The following is a 23420-nucleotide window of genomic DNA, read 5'->3' on the forward strand; positions in this document are numbered from 1 at the left end:
AACACTCAAGGAATATCCTCATCCTCTCCAAAAATCTTGAGTACATCCTCATAAAGAGTTGGATTCTAAGCTTCTTGGTAAGTCCATGTTTGATCCAAGTGTTTTTGCTTCATATATATGCTTAGAACTTTCAATTTACACCTTTTGTTGTGTGTAAAACTTTTAGAAAAACTCTCCAAAAACTCAAGTTAGGTTCAAAGATTCTTCTTCTTCTTCATCTACATCTCAAAAACCAAAAGGTGAGTTTATACCCCCTTATTTTCGGTTTTATAATGTTTTTGGGGGAGGATACAAGTGCTTTTGTGTTAGATCTATGTATATGTGTTTAACTTTTAGATCTTTACTTGAACATGAAGTTTATCACTTGGATCTTCAAAAAAACCTTAAGAAAAGTATGTGCTATCACATATAATACATGTAAACTTGTAGATATGGGATTTATACACTTAAAATAGCCAAAAACAAGTGTTGTGAACCAACATGGATAACTTAAACTCAAAAATCAGCCTTTGACAGAAACGTTTTAGTCTAATCTTGGACTGTTTTGACCCCCTTAATGGTAATATTTTTCAAAAATGTTTTAAATGAAAACATTTCAGGTTATTACCTTTAATATGACTACTCTCACGTTTTCATACGATTTTTCTACAATTTTTGGGGAATTTTACAAAACTATCTATCATATTTGAAATAATCTCAGACCAGCCTGTGAAGGTCAGCAATTTCACACTTGTTTGAGGACATTAACAATTATGATAAAAATAGTGAACAAATTAGATAAAATTTCCAAACTTCCAGAGTTTACGGATCCAAATTTCGACTTACGATGATTTTCTACAAATTTTCCAATAACCGAGTCAGAAAAGTAAAAAACCAGAAAAATGTGTATTTTCACAAAAATCAAGCCAAAAATGATATTTTTGATAAAAATGGGTTAAAATGCTATCTTTACCAAAAACTAGCCATAAATACAAGTTTTTAACAAAAGGGGGACTAAAGTGTTGTTTTTACTAAAAGTTGGCTTTTTATATCAATTTGGTAAATAATCGAGCTAAAACTAGCAATATAATAATAAACGGGCTAATTAGGTTATTTTCATGTTTATTGGGCCTTAGTAACCCATTAATATGTTTGATAGGTCCTGAATACTATTTATATGTTTATTGAGCATCATTGACCCATTAACATGTACGACGGACCTTGGATTCTATTTGCGTGTTATTTGGGCCTGTAAATACCTTACATGTGAAATGGGCCTTAGTAGTCCTTTTACATATATTTTGGGCCCATGTTATATAATCACATTCCTATCGGGCCTTCAAATGACTTACATGCTTAGTGATGCCTTAGTGGTTCACTTACATGGTTCATTGGGCCTGGGAATGAGTTTTATATGTTTTTCTTCTTTTTTCGCATAAACTTTGATTAAGGATCTAGTGAGACATGTCGGTTGACACCTATTGAGTGTATGATCGTAGCATGTAGTTATAACCAGAGTCTCTTGGAAGGAGAGCGTGAGTTTGTGTATAGATCTATACGGGGGTGACGCCCCACACCTGAGCTGTTCGCTATAGTTAGACTCAGCCAATCTGGGGTGACAGACCGTACCTTGTTCCGTCGGTGTCCCAAAGACGCCAAGACAGACGAAATTGTCATTATTTAGTATGGTTATAATGGCTCACTTAGAAGAATTAACATTATAAGATTTACAGAAACCATTCTATTTTCTTTTTGGGATAAAACAGGAAACCTTCTTTTGATAAAACGACAATCTATACGCATCGGTACTCAACCATGGGGGTTGAGATTCCAACATTATCTATCGCAGACAACATCAGGTTGTCTGGAATCATTCTTTTTCTATTTTCGCAAACATTAACACACATGCATTAATATAAGATCGGACACAAATATTTCAAACCATTTCTTTTTAGAAAATATCGGATTTTTTAAAGCACTATGAAAACTATTCTAAACAAGCACAAAAAACATTTTTATTCAAAACTGCTTATGAACTCACCAACTTTTTAGTTGACACTTTTCAAAACAACTTGTATTCTCAGGAATTCCGGTAGCAGGTAATAAGCTCGGCTATAAGATCAAGTGGTACGACTTCAAGAAATTTTACTTTCTTACTTTTGTGTAACTGATGAGCAAGTTCAATATGTAAACTAAGTGAGTGGGTATTTCCAATGTGTGATGTTTGATTGCTATGTTTCATTCATATCCAATTGTTATGATATTGTACATGAAGTCATCCACCCCCGGACGTTTCCGTCATCCCGGTTCGGGGGTGTGACAACATAATTTCAGCTTTTAGGAACAACTCTATGCATATTCAATGACCTCCTAGATGATTTTTCTTTCCAACAATGTTGACCTGTACTCTTTGCATATTCAAAAATTCATTTTGATAGGTGGAATACATATATCACAACTCTTGATATTTAATTCATGATAAGAATACCAAGTTATCAATTTTTGATAAGGCCACCAAGATATAAAATTTGATATGTCCACCAACTTATCAACAATCCATAACAATATCAAAGCTTCAATATTTGACCACCAATATCATATTGATTTTAAAAAAATCAATTCACCCATGTCGTTAATATCTTCCAAATTGAATTCATGTATTTGTCGAAGCAACATCTCCAAATTTAGATATCAAACTTTTCCCTTTATAGAACGGCCTCAAATATTTAATTGGCTCACTCTCAAAATAAGCTTTATCAATTATCAAGATTTTTAGAAATCCACTTGAAATTGAGAATTGGAGAAAATGCCTTGTAAATTCGTTGCTCTTTCAAAAAATATGGATCGAATATAGAAGATCCAATATCATTCTTCTGAGAATAAAATGAACTTCTAGGCTCTTTGGTAGGCACATAAGAATTATTAAACATCACACTGTACCATCCATGTCACTTTTCTCACTTCTCCAGTATCGAACTTCGTCATCATGTCGAATTTGAGAACCTTCAACATTTTTGGATTTGAAATTCGAAGTCATAACAACATTTGAAGACTTTTTCTTAGGCACCCAAATTTTCTTGGATTTACTCTTCCTCTTCTTCTTCTTTTTCATCTTTTTCGAGCTTGAAGTTTTGCAATCAAGAGACTCAACATCTTCCTTCACAACTTTAACATTACACATTTGTACCATATCATTTGGTGTTTAATACATCTGAACATCTTGAATTCTGGGTTTTCTGTAAGACACCATTCCTTTAAATGAATTGCAAGAACATGAAGAATCATCAATTTGAGTTCCAATAGAACAAAATACTTTCACAACCTTAGGGGATCTATTGTTAAATTCTTCATTTGACACATCAAATTTGGAGTGTAAATCTTCTGAATCACAAGAATTACACAAAACACCTAACTCCCCCTCAACATGAGCATTTGGAGTTATCTCATTTTTTGGAACCTCAAGAACATGATGAAAGCTATGAACATCTTCAATAACACCATTATGAACTTCATGAACATCTTTAACAAATTCAAGACCACTAAGAACACTTTGATCTTCAATCAGAGAAACATATTTCCTGATATACATTTCCAATTCCTTAGGTTCTTTATCGTAAGCTCTTGAAAGATTCATCGTTTCTTTAATCATACGTAAATTCAAACTATGAGAAAGAGGTTGAAATATCAACTTTCCAGAACTATCTTTCTTTCCATAAGAAATTGGAATGCTTCAATCGAATCTACCATCTTTCGAATATTTGAACATAAATCCATAATATTGCTCCTTATTGACTTTGTACTTCACATTTTCAATCATCACTATCAAAGAATCATACTCCAAATTCACCATTTTTTATCAAATACCAAAAAGATCACCAAATATTAGATATTTCAAGAGAGAGAAGATAGATCTCAACAGAATTCTAGAGAGAGAAAGTAGACATGAAATGAATTTTTAAGAGATCTACATCGAATCTATGAACAAAATATGAATATTTTCAACAAAATCACTTCTAAAAAACGAATAAATAACATATATGAACATATTTTCGAATAAGAAATAAGATTTGAATAATGTTCTAGAGAGAAAAAAACGAATCTGAATGAATCAAAGAATAAAATTCGATTTCTAGAACAAGAATTCCTTCCAAAACAGAATACTTACAACATTTGAAGAACGATGTAAGATTCACGAGATCAAATTCTCATTTAGGATCGTTTTCTTTAAATAGTTGTTTAAACCTCCAAGATTAAACTCTGATACCACATGTAGGATCACATGGAAATGACATTGAGGGATTAAAAACATCAAACATAAATCAAATGATAAGGAAATCAACACAAGGTGTAAATAATTCTCTTTAAACTCAATTAGTCTGAAAGGAAATCTCAAGTGTACAAATGTGGAAATGTAAGAACTCTCTATTTCTAACACTTAAGCCTACAAAACTATAAATAAGAGTGCCCTTAACAGACTCAAAATACATAGCGTGACTAAGGCATAAAGTACAACCTCAATGTTCACACTAAAATAGATAGATATATCGAAGTAAGATAGACTTCGATATAGAGAACTATATATGAACTTCTCTATGAACTTCTCAACACCTTCTCTATCACCTTCTTAACACCTTTTATAGAGAGGATTCTAAACCATACTTATCTATCAAAAATACCACATCAATAAATTCAATATTTCTTGACTCAACAACGGTGAAGAACTGTTATCCACTTCCAAGAATCGACAATTTTTTCGATCAGCTGCAGGGTGCATATTGGGTTTCCAAGATTGACTTGAGGTCGGGTTATCATTATATGAGGTTCAAAGATGAGGATGTGTAGAAGACGACCTTCATGACTTGTTATGGTCATTACGAGTTTTTGGTGATGCCTTTTGGACACTCCAACACACCAACGACATTCATGGATCTCATGAACCGGGCGTGCACGCCGATGTTGGACCTATCTGTGATTGTATTCATTGATTGTAATTTGGTATATTATAAGACTAAGGATCACTTAAGAGAGGTTATGTAGAATTTGAGGAGGGAGAGGCTTTATCCCAAGTTCTCCAAGTGCAAGTTCTCGTTGTGCGAGGTGCATTTTTCGGGGCACCTTGTCAACCAGGATAGTATATTGGTCGATCCGGCCTAAATCGAGGTAGTGATGCAGTGGGAGGTTCCGAGGTGTCCATCTGAGATTAAGAGTTTCCTTGGGTTAGCAGGATATTATCATAGATTTATCCATGATATCTTCAAGATTTCAGTGCGTTTAACCAGGTTGACGAAGAAGAATGTAACCTTTCGGTGGGGGCCTGAGCAGCAGGCGACATTTGAGACCTTGAGGCAGAGATTGTACGAGGCCCTCATACTGACCCTTCCCGAGGGTGTGGATGATTTTTTGGTATATTATGATGTTTTTATCATGGGGTTGGGGGAAGTGCTTATGCAGAGGGGTCACGTGATCACTTACATTTTAAGGCAGTTGAAGCCTCATGAGACGAATTATCCTACTCACGACCTATAGTTGGGGGTTGTGATTTTCACCCTCAAGATTTTGCGACATTACTTGTATGGGGTTCGGTATACCACCTACACGGATAATAAAAGTTTGAGATATTTGATGGATTAGTTGAATTTAAACATGAGGCAACGCAGATGGTTAGATGTTGTGAAGGATTACGAATATGAGATTTTGTATATCCTGGAAAGGCCAACGTAGTGATCGATGCCTTGAGTTGCAAAGCGAACAGTACTCCTATCAGATACCTATTTTTGAGGATGATTATCACTTCACCATTGTTATATTTGATCGAGGAACATGTAGAGGGGATTAAAGAAAGAGAATTAGAAGAAAGAAAAGATTAGGTGTCAGATTCCTTTATTTTCCAGAGATAGTAAGGGCTTATTGACTCAATGTGGCAGAGTATGGGTTCCTGCTTCTAGTGGGGTTAGGCAGACATTATTTGAGGATGCCCACAAGTCAAAGTTTTCGATTCATCCAGGCGCTACAAAGATGTATAGGGATCTGAGACTTAGTTATTGGTGGCCCTGTATTAAGAGGGAGATAGCTTGGTATGTAGAGCGGTGCTTGACTTACCGAAAAGTCATGACCGAACATCAGAGACCCTACAAAAAGGTGCAACCATTACCCATCCCTCATGTGGAAATGGGAGGAGATCACCATGGATTGCATCACGAAGTTGCCAAGGATGGCGCGCAGGGTTGATTCTATCTAGGTTATTGTCGACAGATTGACCAAGAGCGGCCAATTCATCCCGATTTAGGAGAATTCATCCACTCATGTAGGCAGAAGTACCTATTTAGTTTTCAATTTATAACCTAACAAACTCTTACTAGCTATGCACCTATCACTACTAGAAAAAAAAGTCTTTTACGACGCGCAATGCATGTCGTAAAATGCTCTGACGACGCGTAAATACGTGTCAAGGAAGGCCATGTCATAACGAGAGACGACCCGCTTTTTCGCGTCGTCTATAGACGAGATGCATTTATGACGCACATTTATGACATGCAATGCGTATCATTAAAACCCCTGTCAAGAAAGGTCATGTCATAAATGAAGATGACACACATTTTTGCGTATCGTAAATTTAAATGTTTAAAAAATATATTTTTATATTTGTATATTTTTAAATTAAATTTGCATTTAATGTGTCATAATAGAAATAAAATACCATATACAAAAAATACAATCGATTGCATAAAATTTAATGTCGTACAATTCTATTTCTTACAATATATAAATTTGCATTCATTTAATCTACACTGTATAAATTTGCATTCATAGATAAAAATAAATACATCCACAATGCTTGGAATCAATTTGAATCTTGAACCATGAAAAGTGTTTGTTCCATTAACAAATCTTTCCAGCAAAGAGTCTTTGGCTATTGGCCTATCAGCAACAAAGTAGAGAACTAGGTTGTGATTCGGTTTAGCTGGCACCTGAAAAGAAAAACCAGAGTTTTCACCATTAGCAAAAAGTTGACCATAAGTCATGTCCCCATTAAGCCAAAAAAATAGAATGTAGGGGCAATTCGGTCAAAACTGTTAAAATGATAATTTTTTTTATCAAACAAACAGTATGCAGGGGCATTTTGGACAAAATAAACGACCATAAGTCATGTCCCCATTAAGCCAAAAAAAAAACATTGATAACTGAGGTAATTTACAGAAAACCAATTTTGTGATGAGTTATATTGCTTGCCTTGAGAATTATCATGGCAAAGCCCTCGTTACCATAACACAACTAACCAATCAAACATATCTTGTAATGTTTCCATAGGATCACAACAGCCTTCAAATGATTATCACAAGATTCAGATGTCTGGAGCAAAAGGTTCATCTGCACAAAAGTCTAAGTCTTAAGTTGAAGTTTGATGAAATCCTTTCCAATATTCAATCCCTCCACCAAGCATACCTTTCCCAAATTTAGTGCTAAATAAAGATCTACCAACTATTTGACGGCTGTAATTACAGAGGGAAATTAACAACTTTATATAAATTTTATTCAGTACAAAATGTAAAGAAATAATATAGAAATTATGTTACCCATTTATTGAAGCCGCCACCCTTGGAACAACATCAAGAGCTTGAATGATCTCTTGGGGTTATCATATTGTCCACCACTTAAAAAGTGTCTCAAATGGTGCAGATCTTTTAAAGACACAAACTTGATGTTCACCTTCAATTCCATTTCATGCCTACAATATGCATACCAACATTAACATAGGACAATGGTTAATGGTTTTTGAAAAAGCAAGAATTAAGAGGGCCAGTAGCAAACGCAGTGAGTTTCACCACAAACTCTTTAGACTCAAACGGAAGAGGGCCAGTAGCAAACGTAGTCTTCATGCCATCATAAGCCAACATCATGCTTCCCAAATGTGATTGCTTGTATACGGACTCGTGGCCTGTTGCTGAGCAGAAACCACAGGTGTCGGGGGGTTTGAACCGGATTCTGCTGCATTGCCGGTTTTTGCATAACAGTACCAGTAGCAGTAAACCAAGCGGTGGCGGCAGTGTTTGCCGGTAACGGTGCTGCTAAACCTAGAGAAAAGTTCCTCTACCATCTACCGCCGACATTTCCCAAATCAAGAAAATGAATTTGTATATTACCAAAGTGCTAGCATTTCCCAAATCAAATCTTGTAAGTAAAAGGTAACCCTTTAATGTTAGAAAATATTTTCAAATTCTTGTTACAAATTTCATCATCGTTACACATGTAAGATACTATAATTACCTTAAGTAAATAAAAAATTATGAAATATTATCCTAATGATTTGGTAAAAAGGTCAAATAATTGGTACAAAAGAATGATACGATGATGAATGATATGCTCATTTTGGATTTTATGTCAAGAAATAACAAGTAGAATTAATGTAAAAGATTTAAGAGAAAAGTTAATCTGAACCTGTACAACGTCAAAGGACTTAAAAATGCCACCAATTATAACATGTCACCCACAGTGAGCTCCATTCCTAATAGTTGTAGCCTTAATGTGACCACATTTCCTACAAGGAATAATGTTTCCAGCATATTATTAACATTAAAAAAAATCCAAATGATATATAAAATATTAGATAAAACAAAGATATGTCAAGACATGCCATATTTCAAACCAAATATGCACTTTAAAGTTGAAGGGAAAACTACTCACTAATGTAATTGACAGAAAAAAGAACCGAAACCACCCTGAAGTCTAGACAAATATGTTCATGTCCAACATTCATGCACAAAAAAAGATGACTAAGAATGTCAATGGACAACAATATTTAACAAAGCATCCTCTTCTCAATTCTTCCTATTACAACATTGTACTTTGAAAAATCCATCCAATCAAAGCTATGATACAGTAAGTCTTTCAAAGAACAAGTAAAGAGAAACTCCATAGAAAATGATAGTCTTGCTGTTTCAATTCCACCATGTTGTATCCTGAGAGAAACACATTTTTGGATGTTTTTTCAGATGTTCCGGAAGATTCAGTTTTGGATGTGTTTTCTGATGTTCCGGAAGATTCATTTGTGTCCCCATCACTGGAACTGCATCAAGAGACAATGCTTGCAAGATGAATGGCCAGGATTCTTCTAAACATTGCTTCAACTTTTTGGCAACTAGAGAGGATTGAATTCCATCAAGGAATGGTTTCCACTACAGGAAGAAGACACAGAGAAATGTTATAGACTCCCAAATATGATGTATAGCATGTATTTAACTGAAAAGTATACAAGGAATAGATTAAGCTTACATGTATATTGGGCCGTGTGCGGAAGCAGACATAGCTGTAATCCTTCAAGAGTGAGAGCCAGTAGTTGCCCAATGTATTTGAATTTTTTTGAGAATAATGGTAATAATGCAAGATACTCCTCTGGGATGCTGTTATGTCTCCTCAAGAATGCATATGTATAACATTTGAAAGTGGCATGGGCTGTTAATAGTCTTATCTTGATCTAGAAAACAATAGAGGGAGAATTAGTAGAAATTCCATCTGAAACATCTATATCAAGAAAGAAGATTAAGCTAGTGTTTAATAAGATGAAATCGGTCATCCCATTGGACTAAAACAAAGACTTTATTTTGTCTAATGGAATGGAAATAAGCATGCTTGAAGAAATGTGATTCCCTCCATTTTGTTGATTCTCGTTCCTTTAGCCAGTTTTTTTTTCATTTCGTCATGGAATGGAATGAAAAAATTGCAATATAACCCATTTTTCTGTATGTTACAGCACCAATCCCTTTTTTAAAAAGAACACGATTAAATAATATTATTATTTTTGACATTTGTTGCATGTTGTTAGCCATGTTTGCTTGACTTGGATTTGCAAATGTCCCTGTGTGGGTATTTTAGGGTTTTGAAAGAACTACTGAAATGCTTTCAAGCAACAATTACATGGATTTGAATGAAAAAATAAGGAAAAAGGTTAAAGATCATAAACTCACGAGAACTCACCATCAACGAATTTGATCTCTAGTCCTCAAAGTTAAGGAACAATATTTTAGCATTGATTTCCTGGAAATCAGTAACAAGATTAAGAACATACATGAAAAAAGGAAGGACTTTAAACACATAACTTATGAATAAAAAAGATGGAGAAAGATCTCATACATCCATGGTAGTAGTTACGCTCATAGTACCATCTTCCTCAAGGCGACCAATTTTACTGCAATAGATGATAGTTCCGTTGAACAAAAGCATTCCTAACCTTCATCTATGGAGGAGAGACTTACCTAAAGTCGCAAGAGAAGAAGTGTTTGTGCAATCATAGTAGTTTTAAGGTTTCCTTCGGTTGCTCCCTTCACATCTCCGACAATCTTCATCTATGGAGGAGAGAGATGAGAGACAACCCGGTGAAGGGGGAGAGACGAGAAGGTGGATGCATCGATTAGGGAGAAAACAAACTCAGAGAGTGGAGTGAAGTCGGATTTAGGACAAGTTGTACCAGCTTTAGGGAGAAATCGAAACAGTTGTTCTTTGTTGTTGATCTTCTTTGCCGTGATTATTGGCTTGTGAATAGAGAGAAAGGTTAGGGTTTCTTGATTGAGAGAAAGGTTAGGATTGATAGAATTTACGAGAAATATATTGTGGAAGGAGTTGAGAGAAAGGTTAGGATTGAGAGGAGGTTTCTTGATTTATGATTTAAGGTGATATGGGGAGTCATAGTAGGCGGGATGTTTAATTTTTTTTGGGAAAGGAAAATGGTTATGAATGATTTAGGGTTCTTAGCAGAGGATTTTAGAAGGAGAAGAAGGAGTATCAGGCGAGGTGTTTAATTTTTTTGGGATTTCATTTCCTAAAAAAACACAGAGAGCGCGCCTTCTTAAAAAAATATAAAGCGACACCTTTACACGACACACTTTTTATGATAGGTACCCTCCATATTTTTTTTTCTTTTCTGACACTAATTTCAGGGCACGCATAAATACGTGTCCTCTATCCTTCAAATTTTAGAAGATATGACATTATTTTTAGGGTGCACGCTTTTGCGTATCGTAAATCACTGTGTGTCATTGTTTGCGCGTCATTAAAGGGTTGTTTTCTAGTAGTGTATAGGAAGTGTACCTAGTCAGTTTATAGTATAGCTCATGTAAGTTTGATGTCGATCATAGGGAACGAAATCCAATTAATTAAAATTAACTACTTCTAATTAAACTATTAAACAAACTATGATTTGGGGGTTTTACTGATTTTTCAAGATCAGAATAACTTTATATCAACTAGCAAACAAGCAAGCAACAAAAACAAAGTAACTTCACGAATTACAAGAATACTTATGCCTAGATCCGATTTCACTTTCTCCTATTGTTGATTCTTATGGATAAATTATATTGATTACCAATTATCTAGCTATTATGATCAAATATCTAGACGTACCAATTTATGAATGACAAAGAAATGATCATGCAAAAGTTAAACACCAAATTGATAATAGTACAATTGGACTATGAATGATATGATTTGCTCTCATATGATCAAATCAAGCAACCAAACACAAATTAATACTAATTTTGCTCTTTAACACAGTTAAATTTACTAGCTTTAGTTACTTAAACTAAGATGTGATTAATCATATCTCTAATTATCTAATGATCATAAACAATTAAAAGAGAGATTCATGCAATTAATATGATCAACTAACACATAAAATCTTATTTATAAGCAATATCAACTAGAACTGAAACATGCTAGGGTTTATATATATCAAACACAAGTAACATCAATAATAACCATCCAATATCGAAATCAACTTATAAGTATCAAACTCATCTTCATCAAACAGAAGTAAAAGGTGATTAGCCTCTCATTGTAGCAGGAAAAACTCATTAAATCTAAGTAAAATAAGCTAGACATAAGTTTAATAAGCAGACCAACTAGATCAATGATGGAAATTTTCTAAATCTTCTTCAATCCTTGAGCTCTCTTGAATTTCGACTTTCTTCTGGGTTTCTAAGGGTTTATTAGTTGCAATTAACCTTAGGGAACCGAATGCAAGCCTTCAATTTCGATATAATGTCCGAGATTTTATAATTGAGAAATCTGACCACCATATCGTGGTTGACCGCCACCACGACATGGTCTTCGTGTTAATAACGTATCTGTCCGGTCAGCAAATGGGTCGTGATTCTTCAAATTACCTATCACACCCCCAAACCAGAATGGCGGAAACGTTCGGGGGCGGAGGATGTCATGCTCAGTATCACAACACATGTATCATAGTATTCAAAGTAACAAACAATCATTGTATAAATATTAAAGTGCTTACATGTATTCGATTCACAAAAGATTTACTCCAAAATTGAAGAACAAAACAAAGACATGAAGCTACTATACTCCATCTTCTGAATCCCTGTATGTGTACATGTCTACTAGTTTCCTGAGAATACAAGTTATTTTGAAAAGAGAGTAGATCAGAATTTAAGCTGGTGAGTTCATAAGTATTTTAGTTATGAAAGTAAACTATAAGTTCTTTTGAAGAGATCGCCTGTTCCTCTAGAAAATCCTATATTTTCTGATGTGATGAAAGATAAGTGAAAATGACTCTTAAAATTCCTTCTATGAGTACTTAATGGATACAAGTTATATACAATCTAAAGTAAACAGACATTCGATTGTGTGAATCTGCCATAAGCCCACAACCAAAGAAGGAACAGGAAGTAAGGCGAAAGTCACACATCCCATTGTTTGTTAGCTCTTCATTGTATATAACCCTGGAGTATCCATTAGGTGCTTACGGAGTTAACTGTATTAGTTCTTTTATATTTGATGAAAATATTCCATAAGAAAATCATATATTTTCTTTAGTAAAAAGGTAACCACAATAGTTCCTTCTATAATCACTGAGTTTATACAAGTTATATACAATCCAATATCGAACGGGCAGTTAAATGTGTGAATCTGCCCTAAGACCACAACCAAACAAGGAACAAGAAGTAAGGCGGAAATCACACATTCCACTGCCTACCGGGTATTAATTATATATAACCCTGATGTATAAACTAAGGAATCATAGAATTAACCATTTAAGGTCCTTTATGTTATACTAGTTTAATAATATTGTTTTCGGTAATAAATGATATTGTTTTCAGAAAGATCCATTGAAAACCGTTTACCTTAAAAGAATAATGTTTACCATAGAAAATCCTATATTTTCTATAAAAACCGACTGGATGTTTATGTTCTTCTAAGTTTGAAAAGCACAATTGTACTCCATATACTTACTACCATGATGTCTAGTTTTGTTGATACGTTAAACTGAATAAATACTTGGTTGCTCTGGGTACCTGATATGACGATACTACCCTCTTATGATTACCTAATACATACGAGTTGCATATAACCAAGATCGAACAGACTGTTGAATGGTTGAATCTGCCCTAAGCCCACAACCAAACAAGGAACAGGAAGTAAGGCGGAAAGCACACATTCCACTGTCTATCGGACTTCAGTTCTATCTAACCTAAAAGTGTACATTGGGTAATCACATAGTTAGTATCCTTTGAGATTGTTCATGAAAAGTATATTTGTACGTAAATATATTGTTGTTTTCTATTGTGAGTTTTATGACCATACTAATTGGACCGATTGAACACGACGTATTGTAGACGTCGAAAAGAATATGACATTTGTCACCCATAGACCTGCCGGTCCGGCTGTAGCTAACAGCGAAGTGCAGGATTGTCAATCCCGTATAGATCTATACACAAATTCACGCTCTCCCTCCAAGAGACTCTGGTTGTAAGGGTAGACTTCTATTGTACTTATGTAAGTACCGAAGACGTGTCTTACAAGCTAGATTAACGACTTTACAAGTAATAATGCGGAAAATCCTTTTTATAATTAACATATAAGTTTATAAAAAGATCCTTTTGTTCCTTGAGCTAAACTTATTAAAGTTTATAAGCTCATTTCTATGTTCTATTCGAAGTTTCATGTTCTAAATACAGTTTATTGATACAAAGACATAATAAGCAATTTATATTTTATAACACAACATTTCTTGTGTTATACTTGTACCCCCTAAAACATTTAAAAAGTTGGAAAAGACATGGGGGTATGAACTCACCTTATATGGGTGATTCACTAAAGATTCGAATAAGGATGATAAGTTCCACGAATGAAGTCCCGAGGCACAAACGAGTCCTAAATGATATATATTAATACATATAGGCATGAAATTAGTGAATCTAACTACAAAGGTGATTAGGAAACAACCTAGGATGCAAGAAGAACTCACCAAAAAGTGCTAGAAGCTAGATAGGAGGTTGATAGGGTGTTCACGGCCCAAAGGAAGGATGGTTCACAGCGCAATGGAGTTCATGGCCCAAATTGATGAACACATGAAGTGTTTACGGTCCACTTGATGAACACGACCCAAAAGATGAAGAACTCTTGAAGATCTTGGTGTTTTGGTGGGTGTTTGAAGTTCCTAGTAAGCTTCTATGGAGTAGCAAAGGGAAGGGGTGTTTAAGAGTGAAAGATGGTGTTCTTGAACTAAGATACTTGAGAGATAATGGAGTGATTGCGGCCAAGAGAAGAAGCAGTGAAGGAAAAGTGGCGAAAACTCATCTATATACCATGAGTTCACGACCTAAGAGGGGTTCACGGTCGTGAACCTCACTTGTTGAGGTTTTATGGCTCAAATGTTGTTCTAGGCTCTTGGTTCTTACGTGGTTCACTTCTTAACACGCAACCCTTACGTATACTCGGTCTAGAAGCCTATACGTTTGACCTTAAGTTGATGTGTTTGACCTGATCCAATAATTTTTTTTTCGGGTTGTGACATTACCACGTTGTGGTTATGTGACCACGACGTGGTCTTTACACCTTTTCTTTCCTTCTTTTGTTTTAGCTCCCGTTTCTTGCTTCCAACTCTTCATATGCTTCCTTTTTGTCTCGAGCAAATCTTCACCGCTATAAAACATAATTTAAACATAATAAGTATCTTTTGTTCCATAGTAAGCATAATTGTAGCTAAAAGTACTAGAAATATGCATTAAATATGTAGTTAATTAGGCACACATCACTAACCCTAGCCTCCCTTTAAATTTCTTGGCTCATTTTTGTTGGAATAGTGTCTAAGGCTACAACTATATTAGGCAAGTATTTGACCCGGTTGTGCGTGGTCCTTTTGGGTTGCCTTCACCATAGCAACTTGATAGGATGATTTATTAAGAGAGAATAAATATTATTAATATATTATGAGAATAATATAAAGAATAATAATATTGTTATTTGATTAATATAAGTCATAAATTAATTAGAATTAATTTGGTGACTTAAAGAGATTAATTAAATAAGAGGGTATAAACTGTCAATTGTTTGATAGTTAAACTTTAGACTGTAAATCCATATTGGATAGGGGTGGACGAATTCTAGAAGCTAGGGATAGCTTAAAATCATCCAAGGCTATCTAAGGAATGGATTTGGATTGCTTTAAGAGAAGATTATCCAACTAGGGTTTAAGCTGTAACCCTTAAGGAGTCTACAAGTATAAATAGACCATATGGCAAAGGGAAATCGGCACCTCATTGAAAGTAGAGAACCCCTGGCCGAATTCCCTCCCCTCTCCTCTCTCTCAAATCATCCTCTTTGCTATTTGGTGTTTGTAAGCCATTGGAGGAGTGACAATTGTGACTCTAGAGCTCCAAGACAACAAGATCAAACAAGAGATTCAAAGGTATGATTCTAGATCTGATTTTGTATTGTTCTTATACCTAATTAGTCATTAGAAGTCTTGGATTCAAAGCATGTTTAATTAGAAAGCCTAGATCCAAGCATTAGGGTTTTGCATGCGCACATAGGAAAGTTCTTATGGCTAAAACCCATCAGTGGTATCAGAGCCTAGCTTGGTTTCTATTAAATTGTTGCTTGTTTGAAACTTAACTGCAAAATTCGATTTTTTGTGTTTCTGAGTCATGGACTCGGCGAGTTGGCCTCACTCGGCGAGTCCCTTGGTGCACTCGGCGAGTCCAAGCGTCAGGAATGGCCAGATTCGGGATTTCTTCATGATTATCTTATGGAAACTTACCTTAATCATATTAGATCAACCCTAATCCGATTTTTTGATATATATGACTATAATCTTGATCTAATTAAAGATATTTATCAACTAATAAAATATTTAATTTCCTTACATGATAATTAATTAATTATTTTGATTAATTTGGTAATTATCTTGCAAGAAATCTTGAATAAATCAAATATAGATAATTAGGAAATTAATTGTTAATTAAAATTATTTGTTATTTGATCTTCCATGTTTTAAATGTTTAAAACTTGTCCTCAAGTTTTGAAATTTATATTTTGTGATTAAAAGTTTTAATTTAGACAATTTAAATTTCAAACCCTAGATTTTTAAAAGGTTTAAAAATACAACCCTATACTAATATAATATTACAAGAATAATATATATATATATATATATATATATATATATATATATATATATATATATATATATATATATATATATAACTAAAATGCTAGTCTTACCGTTAGTAGGCCTCATTCACGAAGCCGATCTATAAGGTGGGTATAAGGTTGCGGCCTATAAAATGACGCTTAATGGGTGTACACTCACACCCACCGCTTGCTTGATCGGTGGAGGGTCGTTAGCCGAACGGGTAGGATAGGGCAACCTCATCCTCTCATTAAAAGTATAATATGTAATACAAAGTAACTACACATTTTTTTTTAAAAATTTCCCAATCTTAGTTACTTTAGGAAAAGTGAATTGATGCAATCCCATGAAATTACACTTTGCACCCTTGCTAAGAAGTTAGTGGAGCGTGTGTGGTTTACCGGCACACTAATTGGTTCTAAGCAAAGGTGGCAAAGGGTGATTCATTGTTTATCATAGTTCGATGGAGCGTGTGTGGTTTACTGGCACATCGAATAAGTGATCGTTACAATGAAGGCACCGTGTGAATTTGCATGGTAATTCACACTCGCTTTGTGATCCTCGGTATCCCAGTCACAAACAAGAGGGGCATATCGAGATTTAAACATGCCATTGAATAGTTTCAATGAATCTCATCCGAACCTAGGAATTCTCAATACATTTAGGACTTATAGTTAGGTTTTTATGGTGGAGAATTAGTGAATCGTCATTCACTTACCTTCAATTTATTTGCATGTTAGATTACGGCATCCCTTTTCTAATATGTAAATGTTGTTGTTGGATCCTGGCCCTAATTTTTCTTATTGGGTGATAATTAGGGATTCATATTCTAATCTATCTTTGTCCTTTCTATTTGTAGATGTCGAACGCAAACAACACTGCTGCTAGTTCTTTCACATTGATGAGCCTTTGCCAAAAGGTCACTTTCGATGGAACGAACTTTAGCGAATGGATAAGATACATTCGCACCATTGCTCGATATGAGGATAAGGAGTATGTCCTCGATGAGAAGCTCAAGAAAATCAACCTTGAAATTGCTACTCTGGCTGAAATGACCGCTTTTGAAACTCATGAGCACGATGCAACGAAGGTACATTGCATCATGATAGCCACCATGAACTCCGAATTCCAAAAGTCCTATGAGGACATGTACCCGTACGAGATGCATCAAGACTTATTGGAGAGATACCACCAGAACGCGAGACAAGAGCGTTATGAGATTTTCACTAACATGATTTCCGCTAAGATGGGTCATGGAGAATCTCTTACCGTGCACCTGCAAAAGATGCAAAGGTATGTCGACCGCCTTCGCAAGTTAAATGTTGACTTTGGGGAATACTTGGCGATCGACATGGTGCTTCACTCTTTGCCTTCGAGCTACAATCAATTTAGGATGACCTACCACATGAACAAAGAGGAGGTCACCCTAAGCAAACTCCAAGGTCTCTTGAGGGTCGCTGAGAGCAACTTCAAAGACAAGTCTGTTGCACCAACTCCCAATCCACCCGCTGCTCCTGTCTTGGCTATTGGTCAAGGAAAGGGAAAGAAGAGGAAGGCTTCGTCCAAGAACTATCGCAAGGTTAAAGCCCGAGATGGTGCCTCTTCTAGTGGGACCAAAGTTGATCCTGCTAAGCCCTGCCCTAACCCTAAGGAGGCAGAGTGTCACCACTGCCACAAGATAGGACATTGGAAGAGAAGCTGCCCAGAGTACCTGCAAGCCATCAAGGAAGGAAAGATCAAGCCGTCTTTCGCAGGTATATCCACAATTAAATCTAACGATTCTAATCATGCTATTTCTTGGGTTCTTGATACCGGTTGTGGTTATCACATTTGTTCTAATGTGCAGGGACTAAGAAGAAGTAGTGATGTGGAGCAAGGAAGGATCAATCTAATCATGGGGAACAGAAGATCGTCGCCTGTGACCAAGATTGGAGTGTATTCTTTAGTGCTTAGGAATAATTTATGTTTAGATTTGAACAATTGTTGCTATTCGCCAGAAATGGCTAGAAACATCATTTCATTTCATGGTTTATTTAGACAAGGTTTTAGATTTTCTTTTAATAATGAGAATGGTTCTATTTTGGCTTATCTAAATGGCGTCTTTTATTTTGAAGCTGTACCATGTAATGGAATATATGAAACCGTTATGATTGTTGATAACTTAGGAAATGATGTTTTGAATATAGATTCTTCCAATAGTATGGATAGAGCATCCTTGTGGCATTGTCGTCTTGGACATGTCAACAAGAAACGCATAGCCCAACTCCAAAAGGATGGAGTGTTGGAGTCATTCGACCTTAGGGAAGATGACACGTGCAAGTCTTGTTTACTTGGAAAGATGACTAAGTCACCCTTCACGAGTACGTGTGAAAGGGGTGAGGGTCTATTGGACCTAATACATACTGATGTATGTGGACCGTTTAGATCAACCACGAAGGATGGGAACCGCTTCTATGTGACTTTTACCGATGACTATAGTAGATATGGGTATATCTATTTAATCAAGCAAAAGTCAGAAACTTTTGAAAAGTTCAAAGAGTTCAAGAATGAAGTGGAGAATCAATTGGGCAGGAAAATCAAGATGCTTCGATCCGATCGAGGAGGAGAGTACCTAAGTCTTGAATTCCACGATTATCTCAAGGAGTGTGGAATAGTTTCACAATTAACGCCTCCTAGGACACCGCAGTTGAATAGTGTGGCAGAAAGGCGTAATCGAACCTTATTGGATATGGTTCGCTCTATGATGAGTCGTGCTTCACTACCTATCTCTTTTTGGGGGTATGCCTTAGAGACTGCCGCCCATATCCTTAACCGAGTCCCTACTAAGAATGTTACCAAAACACCTCACGAAATGTGGACAGGGAAAGCTCCCTCGTTGGCACATATCAAGGTTTGGGGTTGCGAGGCTTTCGTAAGACGAGATACTCACGACAAGCTTGAACCTCGTAGTGAGCGATGTATTTTCATCGGCTACCCGCAGAAATCCTTTGGATATCTCTTCTATAGACCGAAGGACAATATTGTCTTTATTGCGAGGAAAGGAGTTTTCCGAGAGCGAGAACTCATAGGCCAAGGAGACAGTGGGAGGAAAATCGAGCTTGAAGAGATTCAAGAGTCGATAGATGAAGGAACCTCTACCGCTGGCACTCAACCCGAGGAGGAAACTCCGGTTGAACCGATTGACGAGTCCTTACCTCTTAGACGTTCCGATAGAGTTAGAGTTTAACCCCAGTTTTATGGTTTTCATATTACTACCGAAGGGGACACGTATATTAGTGATGGTACACTAATAAATCTTGATGAACCTAATAGCTATAAGGAAGCCATGGCAGGCCCGGAGTCTGCGAAATGGAAAGAGGCAATGGATAGCGAGATCCAATCCATGTATGATAACCAAGTTTGGAATTTGGTTGATAATGTGCCCGGACGTAAGACTGTTGGGTGCAAATGGATCTTCAAGAAGAAAACCGACGTGGATGGAAACGTACACACATATAAAGCGCGATTGGTTGCGAAGGGCTTTACTCAAACTCCCGGAGTTGACTATGATGAGACCTTCTCACCAGTTGCGAAGATAAAATCTATTAGAGTGATGCTAGCAATTGCCGCATTTCATGATTATGAGATTTGGCAAATGGATGTCAAGACCGCTTTCCTTAACGGAAAGTTGGTTGAGGATGTTTACATGGCTCAGCTAGAAGGGTTTGTGGATTCGAAGCATCCGAATAGAGTGTGTAGGCTTGAGAAGTCCATTTATGGACTTAAGCAAGCATCTCGCAGATGGAATCTTTGCTTCGATGAGAAAGTCAAAGAGTTTGGATTTGTACGAAGCGAAGATGAATCATGTGTATATGTCAAAGCCAGTGGGAGTATAGTTAGCTTCCTCGTTCTATATGTCGATGACATATTACTCATAGGAAACGACATCCCGACTCTGCAGGAAGTTAAGTCCTGGCTCAGGAAGTGCTTCACTATGAAGGACCTCGGAGAGGCTTTTTACATTTTGGGAATAAGGATAGTAAGAGAAAGAAGTAAGAGACTAATAGGACTTAGTCAGAACACTTACTTAGAGAAGGTACTAAAATGTTTTAGTATGGAAAACTCGAAGAAGGGAGAATTACTGATACAAAGTAATGCCAAGTTGAGTAAGACTCAAAGTCCGAGTACCGAAGCTGAGATAGCAGAAATGAGCCAAGTACCATACGCTTCCGCAGTTGGCTCAATCATGTACGCTATGACTTGTACTCGCCCTGATGTAGCCTTCGCTTTGAGCATGGTTAGCAGATATCAAGGTAATCCTGGCAGAGCCCATTGGATTGCGGTGAAGAATATCCTTAAGTACCTTCGGAGGACGAAGGAATGGTTCTTAGTCCTCGGAGGGAGTGATGACTTGAAGGTGCGAGGGTATAGTGACGCCAGTTTTCAGACCGACAAGGAAAACTACCGTTCGCAGTCGGGCTGGGTCTTTACCCTGAATGGAGGAGCAGTGACATGGAAGAGTTCCAAGCAGGAAACCGTAGCTGATTCAACGTGCGAATCAGAGTACATTGCAGCGAGCGAAGCGTCGAAGGAGGCAATATGGCTGAAGAACTTCATCGGTGATCTTGGAGTTGTACCTGCCATAAAGGAGCCCATGGAGATTTTCTGTGATAATGAAGGAGTGGTTGCCTTGACCAAGGAACCGAGGAATCATGGTAGATCATGACATATCGACAGAAAATATCATTTTATTAGACATCGTGTAGAAGAAGGACAACTCGTAGTGAAGAGGATATCATCAGAAGATAACCCAGCAGATCCGCTTGCGAAGGGACTGAGTAGGGTTAAGCACTTGCAGCATGCTAGGAGTATTGGGGTGAAGGATGATATTAGCATAGATTAGATAGTATTAGAAACGTGTAATAGATAAATGTAATTAACATTTGATGATTAAATAAAGGAGTTTTATTTATGAGTAATGTTACTGTCTTATGTTAATTGTTTAACTATTGTTTCACTTTGCATGTTTTGACTTCCAGAATAATTGAGTTTATTAAGAATAATCGAATTATTCAAATTGTCCACAATCGTTCATATGTTGGAAGTAGATATGAATAAAGATTGTCATGAATTGGTATGTAGATTGTCTAAATGGTGTTAGACATAGCAAAGGGTTGCCGCAACGTTCATGAGTGCTTATGAACTAGTTTTGAGCATTGGAACAAACCCGCGCTTGCTGGAATCACCTTATGGAATATGATATAAAAGGGCGATCGCAAGACGATAATATCATATAGTTTTAAAACCTAGATATATGGTTTGTTATTTGTTAATTGATTGTACATTGATAATGCGAAAACGCATCAGTAACTCGGTGTTATAAAACGCATTGTTGTGTATAGTTGGTTAATGAATAAGTAAATGCATATAAGTCGAAGTTTATCTGTAACTTTTATCCCAAGAGGGTAAAAGCGATATCTCGACCACTCGATGATTTGATTTGACTTATGTGCCGGGACCGGTCAGAACTAAATTGATGTGTTCGATTAAGTTCTATGTCAAATAAATCAGAGATCGAGAAACCTAAATGCTTGACAAATCATTCCATAGAATTGTCAGGTTGATATCTAACAGAGGACTGTACGATCCCTTATCTAAAGGACAAGATTGATTAGATCAGAGTTTGACAGCGTCTTTGAGAGCTACGATTGCAAATCGAATTATACTTGTGCATATAGTTGCTAGACTTATCCAAGTGGGAGACTGTTGGAATAGTGTCTAAGGTTGCAACTATATTAGACAAGTATTTGACCCGGTTGTGCATGGTCCTTTTGGGTTGCCTTCACCATAGCAACTTGATAGGATGATTTATTAAAAGAGAATAAATATTATTAATATATTATGAGAATAATATAAAGAATAATAATATTGTTATTTGATTAATATAAGTCATAAATTAATTAGAATTAATTTGGTGACTTAAAGAGATTAATTAAATAAGAGGGTATAAACTGTCAATTGTTTGATAGTTAAACTTTAGACTGTAAATCCATATTGGATAGGGGTGGACGAATTCTAGAAGCTAGGGATAGCTTAAAATCATCCAAGGCTATCTAAGGAATGGATTTGGATTGCTTTAAGAGAAGATTATCCAACTAGGGTTTAAGCTGTAACCCTTAAGGAGTCTACAAGTATAAATAGACCATATGGCAAAGGGAAATCGGCACCTCATTGAAAGTAGAGAACCCCTGGCCGAATTCCCTCCCCACTCCTCTCTCTCAAATCATCCTCTTTGCTATTTGGTGTTTGTAAGCCATTGGAGGAGTGACAATTGTGACTCTAGAGCTCCAAGACAACAAGATCAAACAAGAGATTCAAAGGTATGATTCTAGATCTGATTTTGTATTGTTCTTATACCTAATTAGTCATTAGAAGTCTTGGATTCAAAACATGTTTAATTAGAAAGCCTAGATCCAAGCATTAGGGTTTTGCATGCGCACATAGGAAAGTTCTTATGGCTAAAACCCATCAATTTTGGTGTCCTTGGTGTATTTTGAAGAAATAATAAGTAGTTTTTGGTGCAAGGATCAAGCAAGAAACTCATCTCCATCTTTGGAGTCACTCTCTAGATCATTTGTAAGACTTCAAGACTTGATCTTTTTGGTTCCTTCTTACTAGATCTTGGTTTGGTTTGCATTTTTGGGTTCATAGTTATGGTTGGAATGGTTCTACGAGATAAAGTTTGCAACTTTATGACTCACCAAGGTCTCTTGAGCATAATACCTTATGGATCTAGAAGATGGTTGAGTTTTTAGAGTATGCATGTGGTTTAGCTTATTTTCGCATTTCTTATATTACTCTGATTTTCGCTAATGTATTATGGAATAAACATTTTTTTCTTAATGACTGATTTATAATTAAGGACTTTTGTCTTATTTAAAAATGAAATTTTTGGTTGTAAAAATGAGACCTTACACATAAACATTAACAGCTCCATACACTTTATCAATGATTGTCCCACGTAAGATGTTGTGAGAAAAAC

This window comes from Lactuca serriola, chromosome 4 (genome assembly GCF_051521515.1).
Source record: "Lactuca serriola cultivar US96UC23 chromosome 4, Lser_US96UC23_V15, whole genome shotgun sequence".
Lineage (NCBI taxonomy): Eukaryota > Viridiplantae > Streptophyta > Magnoliopsida > Asterales > Asteraceae > Lactuca > Lactuca serriola.